At 51.5% G+C, this 10,882-nt stretch overlaps 1 pseudogene; it reads left to right on the forward strand.

Annotated features, from left to right (window-relative positions):
- Window positions 1–1,736: 1,736 nt before the first annotated feature.
- Window positions 1,737–10,564, forward strand: LOC108635491 (annotated as a pseudogene).
- Window positions 10,565–10,882: the final 318 nt, after the last annotated feature.

The following is a 10,882-nucleotide window of genomic DNA, read 5'->3' on the forward strand; positions in this document are numbered from 1 at the left end:
AGAGTACTCGAGTGGGTTGGCATTTCCTTCCCCAAGGGATCTTCCAGACTCAGGGATTGAACTTGCATCTCCTGCCTTAGCACGCAGATTCTTTACGATTGGGACTTCCCTCATAGCTCAGTTGGTAAAGAATCTGCCTGCAATGTAGGAGACCTGGGTTCGACTCCTGGGTTGGGAAGATCTCCTGGAGAAGGACATGGCAACCCACTTCAGTATTCTTGCCTGTAGAATCGCATGGACAGAGGAGCCTGGTAGGCTATAGTCCATGGCGTCGCAAAGAGTCGGACACAACTTAACAATTTTTCTGGCTTCCTTGGTGGCTCAGAGGTTAAAACGTCTGTCTGCAATGGAGGACACCTGGGTTCGATCCCTGGGTCAGGAAGACCCCCTGGAGAAGGAAATGGCAACCCACTCCAGTATTCTTGCTTGGAGAATCCCATGGATGGAGGAGCCTGGTGGGCTACAGTCCATGGGGTTGCAAAGGGTCGGACATGACTGAGCAACTTCACTTTCACTTTCTTTACCACTGAGCCATCAGTTCAGTTCAGTTCAGTCGCTTAGTCAGTGTCCAACTCTTTGTGACCCCCATGCTCTACAGCACACCAGGCCTCCCTGTCCATCACCAACTCCTGGAGTTTACTCAAACTCATGTCCATTGAGTCAGTGGTGCCATCAAATCATCTCATCCTCTGTCGTCCCCTTCTCCTCCTGCCTTCAATCTTGCCCAGCATCAGGGTCTTTTCCAATGAGTCAGTTCTTCGCATCAGGTGGCCAAAGTATTGGAGTTTCAGCTTCAGCATCAGTCCTTCCAATGAATATTCAGGACTGATTCCCTTTAGGATGGACTAGTTGGTTCTCCTTGGGAAGCCCCGAATTGGCTATGCTTCAATACCAAATTAAAAGTTAAAAAAAAAAAGAGTGGCTAGATGTATTATGTATAACTGACTCACTTTTCTGTAAACACTGTAAATCACTACATTGTAAATCAACTATACTTTGACTTAAAAAATTAATTTTAACAAAGTCCTTTGAGCACGGGCCTGGGCCACTTGAGCAGCAGCAGTAACAAATCACAGAGGCGTGTGGCCAGGGCTGCAGGTGTGGACAGAGCAGGGGCCTCACTGTGTCCCCACTGGACAAACCCTCTTGTGGATCCAGAGGGTGCCGAGATCCAGCCCCTGGCCAAGGTGAATGGGAAGGACTCGTCCACCACCCCGCAGCCTTGGTCAGAACCAGAGGGATGGTGGACCAAGGACGCTGGAGGAAACTCCTGAGTGGGGAGGGAAATTTCTTCCCGTCCTCCCCAAGCCCCCACCTTGAAAGAGGGCCACATGCAGCTTTGCTGTGCTGCCTGCCTGGAGTTGTAAACACAGCCTATTAAGATAACAGAAGAGTGGGCTCCAAAATTTACCTCCTCTGGTTCGTCTTTCAGGAAGAGATTTCTCCTTACAAGATGCGGCTGATTTGGAGCAATCTGGTTAATTTTAAAACAAACTGGGGGGGGAAAAAAAAAAAACTGGTCTGAAAAAACAAAAAAATAAAACAAACTGGTCTGGACACAAGCGAACAAAACAAAAGCATTTTGGAGAGAAACTGGCTTACCGAACCCTCCCCTTTTTTGCATGGTCTACCCGTTTCACAGATTTAAAAAAAAAAAAAAGGTGTTTAATAATTACCTTTGTTGACCTCTGTACCTTCTGGCTTACTCCTCTCCTGGGCATGAGACATGGCCATTCCTAGGACACAGCTGTGTGGAGGAAGGTGGTCAGACACCCAGGGGAGATCCCTGGGCTCCTCGAGGTCAAGGCGAAGGTAAGGCCATCGGTGATGGGAAGGTTGGCAGAGCCCCTGGCCTGCGGACCCGAGAGGGCCTTTATCTGGAGAAAGGGAACAGGAAGTGACCGCCAACTAGTTCAGCCTGGTACTGTTCATCTTGTCATCAATGCTCTTTGCAACACTCAATGAAAAAATATCTGTGCTGTGGACCTATTACGCGCGAGGGGCTTTGGAAACTAATTGTGAAAAAAACTTTCTTTCCTCAGACTTGACTCCATTAAGTAGATTCTAGAGTGTTTTAAAATATTTCTTCTTAAAAGCTTTTGAAAAAATGAGCTTGGGCTGCAGAATGACTTTCAGGCATGTCACCGCTGAGATATAGGACTCAGAGGATGGGAGACGGAACGCGGGGCACTGGAGGAGTTTGGAAAAGAGCCTGGAACCCCAGTTGCCCCAGGGTCTGAAGGGCAGTCAGGATGTTGTTGGACCCGAGCAAATTATGCCTACGGAGTCGACAGCTGCACTTTTCCAGCTGTAAAACCGTAGATAATTATCTGCTCGTGAATCAGTGCTCACAACACACAGCTGACTCTATCTGCACCTTGTCTGCTAGAGTATTTGCTGAGCGAACACCGGTGGCCTCCTTGCAGCCTCCTAGAACTGGTGGGAGGGGAAGATGGAAGAGACGAGCCTGAGAAAAAGGAGGGGGATGAGAAGTCGATCCAGAGCAGCGAACCCAAGACCATGAGTCTCCAAAAGGAGGTAAGGCCATCCTTGGGGGCAGGCCCTTCCCCGGTCCAATCGAGGAGGGGTGGTTGTGCACAACCAAATCATCCTCCCCTCCACCACACACAAACACAGCACTTCTGATTAAACAGTTTCTCACACTCACACCCCTTTCCTTCTTGCCAGTGAACTCAGCATATTCTTGTGAGGCTAATACGTGTATGTGCTGGGTAAGCACCCAGAGGGCTGGTGTTTGCTCAGGCCAACAGTCTTTTCCCAGATAGTCAGAGACAACTTTGGATGTCAGATCCCTGCTCCAGCACCTTCACCACATGTATCCTCTTAAGTTTGAATTCCTCCTGCAATAGGGAAATCCCATTTCTTCTTAGCCAGTAGCTGGGGTGGCGAGTCCGGCATGGGAGTGACATAGGTGATCCCTCTAAGTTGGAATGTAGTAAGGGCTGGACCAGGGCTTCCCGAGTGTCGCTAGTGGTAAAGAACTCACCTGCCAACGCAGGAGGCATTAAGAGTCGTGGGTTCGCTCCCTGGGTTGGGGAAGATCCTCTGGAGGGAATGGTAACCCACTCCAGTATTCTTGCCTGGAGAATCCCCATGGACAGAAGAGCCTGGAGGGCTGCAGTCCGTGGGGCCACAAAGAGTTGGACAGAACTGAAGTACTTAGCACACACAAGGGCTGAACTTGGAGTTGCCTGCAGCTTAGAGAGGGGTAAGATGGGGTTGTCACTGGACCTGTGAGGAGGGAGAGGTTTGGGGGTGTGGGGGAGTAAATGGACAAGCTTCAGGCTCAGAGGATGAGGAGCAAGGGTGCCCAGAGTGAGGTCGGGATGGTGTCAAGGGCAGGACGAGTGGGCTAGGCTCTGGGCAGAGCCTCTGGAGCTCCCATGTCTGGCTGCAGAAGAGATGAAGGAGGGACCAGGGGCTTGACAGGGGGAATGATGTAGGCTTGACTGTGTGTCACCTTGGGATCCCAGGGCCCCAGGAATTGGCTGATGAGCAGCAACACCCTCCTTTTGGCCTGTGAGAGAAGCACAGCCAAGCAAACCCTCAGCATGTCCTAGACTTGGGTAGGCAGCTTCAGGGTGAATGCAGAGCTCAGTAGAAGGTCCAAGCCATTGGTGAGTCAACCTGGGCCATCAGAGGAGGAAATCTGAGATGGTCATGGGAAGCAGAAGCTGATACTTCTCTGGACCTCCACTCCTCCAGTAGTGTGTCCCTTGGAGGCTGGTCACAGCTGGGCTCTTCCATGTTCTCTGAGTTGGAACTCTGAGTGCAGCCTGTGCCCAGAGAGACAGGCACACGTACATTCAACTCAAGCTCCAGAAATCAGGCTGGTGGCTTCGGGGGGCTGATGTTATAAGTAGGAACATGAAACAGACCATTTTCTTCCTTAGAATTTTTTTCTTGATTCATGTAGGATTTACACAGAGTGAAACACACAGATCTTCAGTGTTTGCTGAGTTTGACAAAGTGGTCACCCCAGAAACTTCCCTCTTGCCCCTTTCCAGGTGGCAACCCCCCACCCCTCCATGTTCTATCTCTGTAGATTAGTTCTGCCTGTTGTGGAATTTCATGGGAATGGAATCATATGGGGTGTGTCTGAGCCTGGTCTCATTGGTAGGAAGGTCATATTCTAAAAGAGGGCATCAGAGAAAGTTCACTAGACCCTGAGTGTTTCTGTCCCCGGAGGCCTCGTCACTCACCTCTCACCCCCATGCCCCCGGCCAGGAGCCCCAAACCCTGACTTCACTCATAGTCTGGGGGAGGAACCCCATGCCACTCGGCCCAGCTCAGAGGTAGGCCCTAAGGGCCTTTGTTGGTGAGTGACTGTCGAGTCAGGCTTTACCCCCTGGGCCTCTTTGTCAAGAGCGGTAAGGGCTGGCAGTTGGAACCTCAGCCAGGCCTGTGAACTGCACGGCTGTGAACCCTGGGCAGTATCTGGATCTTTCTGTTCCTCTGTTTTCTCCTCTGAAAATGGATATCATAATGGCATAACTGACTCGTTGTGAGGATTAACAGACTTAATCCACACAAGCAAGGGGCTTTCCAGGTGGCAGAGTGATAAGCAACCTGCCTGCCAATGCAGGAGATGCAAGAGACTTGGGTTGGATCCTTGGGTGAGGAAGTACCCCTAGAGGGGGGAAATGACTCCACTCCAGTATTCTTGCCTAGAGAATCCCATGGAAAGAGGAGCCTGGTGGAGTTGCAAGGTTTGGACATGACTGAGCGTGTGTGCACACACATGTGCACGCACACACAAATCCCCAGGAGCAGCACCCCGGTGCTCTCCCTGTAACAGCACAGGGTGGAGGTGCCTGGGACTCTGGGCTGCCTGGCTGTAGCCAGCGTGGGAGGGGAGGACGATGGAAGGAAGAGGGCTGCGTCTGGCCTTCTGAGCCTGCACCCTGTAAAAGCACTAACTCTTCTCTCCCCCCGCTCTACAACCCAGCTGGGCCTGTTCAGTGGCACCTGCATCATCGTGGGCACCATCATCGGCTCTGGGATCTTCATCTCCCCCAAGTCTGTGCTCAGCAACATGGAAGCCGTGGGACCCTGTCTCATCATATGGGCCATGTGTGGGGTTCTTGCGACACTGGGTAACAAAGATGCCCACCCTGGCAAAGACCCCCTGTTGCATGTGGGGCAGGATGTTGGAGCTCTGTCTGTGCAGGGTCGTGTCGCTACCCGGATCCCCCTCAATGCTTGTGTGCAGATGTGTGTAAACTGGGGTTTACAGGAATGTCCAAAGTCCAGAGCTCAGGATGAGGGGCACCGTGGTCGGCCCTGGGAGCACAACCTCCAGTGGGGAGAGGGGCTCCCTTGACCAGGGCGAGACCTCACCGGTCCGGGGCCCCCTTTCTCTCTGTATTCCAGGCGCCCTGTGTTTCGCGGAGCTTGGCACAATGATCACCAAGTCAGGGGGCGAGTACCCCTACCTGATGGAGGCCTTTGGCCCCATTCCAGCCTACCTCTTTTCCTGGAGCAGCCTGTTCGTCATAAAGCCCTCATCCTTTGCCATCATCTGCCTCAGCTTCTCCGAGTACGTTTGTGCACCCTTCTACTCCGGCTGCAGCCCTCCCCAAGTTGTCATTAAAACCCTGGCTGCCGCTGCCATCTGTGAGTACCTGTGAGGAACACCAGGCAGGGGGCAGAAAAGACCTGGCACAGCTGGGGGTGGAGAAACCGGGCTACCTGCACACCCAGAAAGAGGCCGGGTGGACCTGGAGGCGCCGGCAGGGAGCAGGGCCAGAGCTGGCCTTGGTCCCAAGCCTGATGGCCTTTGCTGTCCAGTCTCTGCCTCTGCGGGGCCATCAGAGCTGTCTGGGAGGGCTGGCTGCAGGCTGCCCCACAGGACAGCGCTTGGCTGGAGTCTGGCTGCGTCTCCATTGCTCTTGGAGGTGGGGGGTGGACCAGCCCTGGCTGGATTTCAAAGGTGCATGGATATGGCAGTGGAGAGGGGAGGCTGGGAGGGAACGGGGCCTGGGAATGGAAAGGAGACTCTTTCCAGGGCCTTAAGAAAGGAGGGAGGTGTTGAGCCCATAGACACAGAACAGTGCCCACCTCTGACTTCCCAGTGCTCATCTCCACGGTGAACGCGCTGAGTGTGCGGCTGGGGAGCTACGTCCAGAACGTGTTCACGGCAGCCAAGATGGTGATCGTGGTCATTATCATCATCAGCGGACTTGTCCTCCTGGCCCAAGGTGACCTTCGGCTGGAGGGGAGGGTGGGGCCACCTGGAGGTCTTGCTGCAAAGTGCGCATTTCATGCAGCAATTCAACGGAAATAGTTTCCCAGTTGTTCGGAGTTTGTTTAATAACCTGAGGTCATTAGTCATCCCCTTCCTTCACACAGTTCCAGTCTGGTCAGCTGATAACTATCTGGCTTGATTACAGGAAATACGAGGAATTTTGAAAACTCTTTTGAAGGCGCATCATTGTCTGTGGGCTCCATCAGTCTGGCATTATATAATGGACTCTGGGCGTATGATGGATGGTAAGGCACTTGGTCTAAGACAGCACACTGTCTAGCCAGTGGGTTTCATTAGGCTATCTTCCTGCAACCACATGGAAAGCAATAACTTCTCCTTTGGGGGGTTTGGTACTCTAACATGTACCTTCACGTCTCCCTTTTGTTAAGTACCCTACCCTTCACCCTTCAGTTCTTCTTGAACCCCAGAGGCACCGGCCCCTTCCCCAGCCACTCACCTGGCACCAGACCTGGACACAGTGGCCTGTGAGCCCCCAGTGGTGGGGCCTCCTGCCAGAAACTTCACCAGACAAACACAGGCTCAGCTGGACTGGAAGCAATGAGGGCTGCCAGGCATGGGGCAAGGCAAGACTGTTCCGTAGCATTTTTCTTTCCACTTCACAAATATATGTGGCCATCCAGAACACTGGCCTTTTCCTTGTGCAGAGAATCTGCAGGCTTCATTCTCTTTTCAGACAACGAATCTTGCATTTTTTTTCAAAGCACGCTGGGGACTCATTACTCCCAATAATTGTTGAAAAGTTACAAAATTCCCACAGGAGTACAAAGACTTACCAACTGAAGACTGTGCAGATCTTAGTAGCCCTACCACCACCAGGGCTTTCTTTAAAAGAGAAACCCCTACAGGGGGAAAACAATTCCTACAGGGGAATTTTCTCTATGATGTTGTTGTATAATTGCTAAGTCATGTCTGACTCTTCGTGACCTCATGGACTGAAGCACCCCGGGCTCCTCTGTCCTTCACTATCTCCCAGAGTTTGCTCAAATTCATGTTCATTGAGTTAGTGATGCTACCTAATCATCTTATCCTCTGCCACTCTCTTCTCCTTTTGCCTTCAATCTTTCCCAGCATCAGGGTCTTTTCCAATGAGTCAGCTCTTCCCATCAGGTGGCCTAAGTATTGGAGCTTCAGCTTCTGCGTCAGTCCTTCCAATGAATATTCAGGGTTGATTTTCTTGCTGTCCAAGGGACACTCAAAAGTTTTCTTCAGCACCATAGTTTGAAAGTATCAATTCTTCAGAACTCAGTCTTCTTTATGGTCCAACTCTCCTATCCATACATGACTACTGGAAAAACCAACAGTCTGCTTTGACTATATGGACCTTTGTTGGCAAAGCGATATCTCTGCTTTTTAATATGCTGTCTAGGTTTGTCATAGCTTTCCTTCCAAGGAGCAAGCATCTTTGAATTTCATGGCTGCAGTCACACCATTCGCAGTGATTTTGGAGCCCAAGAAAATAAAATCTATCACTGTTTCCAGTTTTTCCCCTTCTATTAGCCATGAAGTGATGGACTGGATACCAAGATCTTAGTTTTTTGAATGTTGAGTTTCAAGTCAGTTTTTTCACTTTCCTCTTTCACCCTTATCAAGAGGCTCTTTAGTTCCTCTTCACTTTCTACCATTAGAGTGGTATCATTTGCATATCTGAGGTTATTGATATTTCTCCTGGCAATCTTGACTCCAGTTTATGATTCACCCAGCCTGGCATTTCTCATGATGTACTCTGCATATAAGTTACATAAGCAGGGTGACAATATACCAAAGGAGATTAAACCAGTCAAGCCTAAAGGAAATCAACCCTGAATATTCATTGAAAGGATGGATGCTGATGCTGAAGCTTCAATACTCTGGCTACCTGATATGCAGAGTGGACTCAATGGAAAAGACCCTGATGCTAGGAAAGATTGAGGGCAAGACGTGAAAGGGGCGACGAGAAAGGGGATGAGATGGTTGGATGGCATCACTGACTCAATGGACCCAAGTTTGAGTAAACTCCAGGAGATAGTGAAGGACAGGGAAGCCTGGTGTGCTGCAGTTCATGGGGTTGCAAAGAGTCAGACGTAACTTAGTGACTGAATGACAGCTATACAGTCTTGATGTACTCCCTTCCCAATTTTGAACCAGTCCATTGTTCCATGTCTGGTTCTAATTATTGCTTCTTAACCTACATATAGGTTTCTTAGGAGACAGGTAAGGTGGTCTCGTACTCCCGTTTCTTTAAGAATTTTCCAGAGTTTTTTTTGTGATCCACACAGTCAAAAGCTTCAGCATAGTCAATGAAGCAGATGTTTTTCTGGAATTCCCTTGCTTTTTCTATGTTCCAGCGAATGTTGGCAATTTGATCCCTGGTTTCTCTGCTTTTTCTAAACTCAGCTTGTCGGTCTGGAAGTTCTCAGTTCACTGATGAAGACTAGCTTGAATGATTTTAAGCACAACCTTACTAGCTCAAACTAATACAGTTGCTAGTATCGTAGTTTGAACCTTCTTTGACATTGCACTTCTTTGGGATTGGAATGAAAACTGACCTTTTCCATTCCAGTGGCCACTGCTGAGTTTTCTCAATTTGCTGATATATTGAGTGCAGCATTTCAACAGTTTAAATGAGGCATACACTTATTATTTTGTGTTTCATAATCTTAGCAAAGAAAGTCAAAGTTATGTTACTCATGTTACTTCTTTTCCTGGTAGGAATCAACTCAACTACATCACAGAAGAACTTAGAAACCCTTTCAGGTAAGAAAGCTGAGTCAGAGTGGGAGACAGTGGACAGGTTAGCATACTTCTCTCCCCCAAACATAAGGTGGAACTGCTTCCCCCAATCACCCACCACCCACTTCCAGACAGTGGGTGGTTTCCTATCAGCTCACTGACATCCGTTAGAGCTTGGTTTTGTTTGAGGTAGTAAAATGGTTGTTAAGAGGAAGGAAGAACTCTAGCTTATTTTGCATTATAACCAAATTCAGTTTTACTGCCCTGGAGTCTAAGGAGAGGGAGAGTTCTTTCTCATTAGAAAATGTCAATGTCCCCACTGGGGCTCTGCTGTCCCTCTAGCCCCCTGCTTCTTGGTGAGCATCAGGAAGCTTCAGGAAGGGCAGTTCCCCAGGGAGCAGGTAGAGGGCCGGCTGGGCAGGTGGAAGAAAGGACTGGACTAAGGCAACATCCTGTGAGTCTGTCATGGACGGGCTGGTCTGGCTGAGTCTCTGGGTCCCCGCCCCTCCCAGAAACCTGCCCCTGGCCATCATCATTGGGATCCCACTGGTAACAGGCTGCTACATCCTCATGAACGTGTCCTACTTTACTGTGATGACGGCCACCGAACTCCTGCAGTCCCAGGCTGTGGCCGTGGTGAGTGCCCAGGGTCTCTGTGGGAGGGGACAGGCAAGGGATACATGCTCAAGCTGAAGGACCCTGTGTGTGTAGGGGGGCGGAATACTCGTCTAGGAGACCAGACACGGGGAGATGAGCAGGATAGGGCAGCGCCAGAGACCTGGCCTACCTTCCAGGTGGCCAGCAGCTGGGAGGTCCTGCCTTCCCAGCACACCCAACCTGCCTCCTCAACACAGAGCGCAGGGCTCCACTTCACCAGGGTTGGGACTTTGACAGGCACGTGTCGGGGAGAGCAAGATCAGGGGAGTCCTTGTAGGAGGGAGTGATGATAATGGGTTGTGGAATTCATCTGGGTGAGGAGGGAAGCAAGGACGAGGGACGGGGATGAGGGACAGGGGAGAGGTGTGCGGGGTCCACGTGCTGGAGAAGACCTGAGGAGTTGGGGCAGGACAAGAAATGAAGCTGAAAACAGGCAATGGGGTGACATGGACAGGGAGCAGAGAAAGGCAGGCTTGGTGACCGGCCCGCTGACCCTGAGACCAGGCAGCTCAGCTGGGAGGGAGACCTGGTCATTCCGAAGACGGGAGAGCGAGGGCGTCAGAGGATGTGGAAACACTGAGAATTACGCCAGGCAGCAGGGGAGAAGAGCTGTCTCTCATCATCCGCAGAGGTGGGGCATGGGTTGCGGGGGCGGGGGGGTGGCGTCTTTTTCTCCAGACTGCTGCCCGCCGTTCCTCAGGGAGGCATCCTGGAGCTCAGTGGGGCCGCTGGGAGGGCTCAGCAGCCCGTGGGGCCGGTGGCTCTTGGGGCGCACGGTCTCAGGACGCACCCACTTCTCTCCCAGACGTTTGGTGACCGTGTCCTCTACCCCGCCTCGTGGATCGTTCCGCTCTTCGTGGCGTTTTCAACCATCGGCGCCGCTAACGGGTCGTGCTTTACTGCGGGCAGGTAGGACCCAGCACCTCCCCTGGGGCGGAGCGCGCGCACACAACGCGGGGTGGCGCCTGGGCCAGGCCTGAGTCCCCAGTGACGGAGCAGAAAGCACACGCGGGGCGGGAGGAAGCACGTGGAGCGAGGGGGCACGTGGCGCTGGTCCCAGTGGTCCAGAGTGAGTGGGGATAGTGCCACCAGCCCCAGCGCAAGGCAGAGCTTGGCAATCGGGGTGAGCGAGGTTTACTCGTGGGACTCTTCACGGAATGAGCTTTCTGGAACATCTTTTCATGTTAATAGATACACAGTCTAGATCAGGAGCCTAGTAGGCTGCAA

Source organism: Capra hircus, unplaced genomic scaffold (assembly GCF_001704415.2).
Source record: "Capra hircus breed San Clemente unplaced genomic scaffold, ASM170441v1, whole genome shotgun sequence".
Classification (NCBI taxonomy): domain Eukaryota; kingdom Metazoa; phylum Chordata; class Mammalia; order Artiodactyla; family Bovidae; genus Capra; species Capra hircus.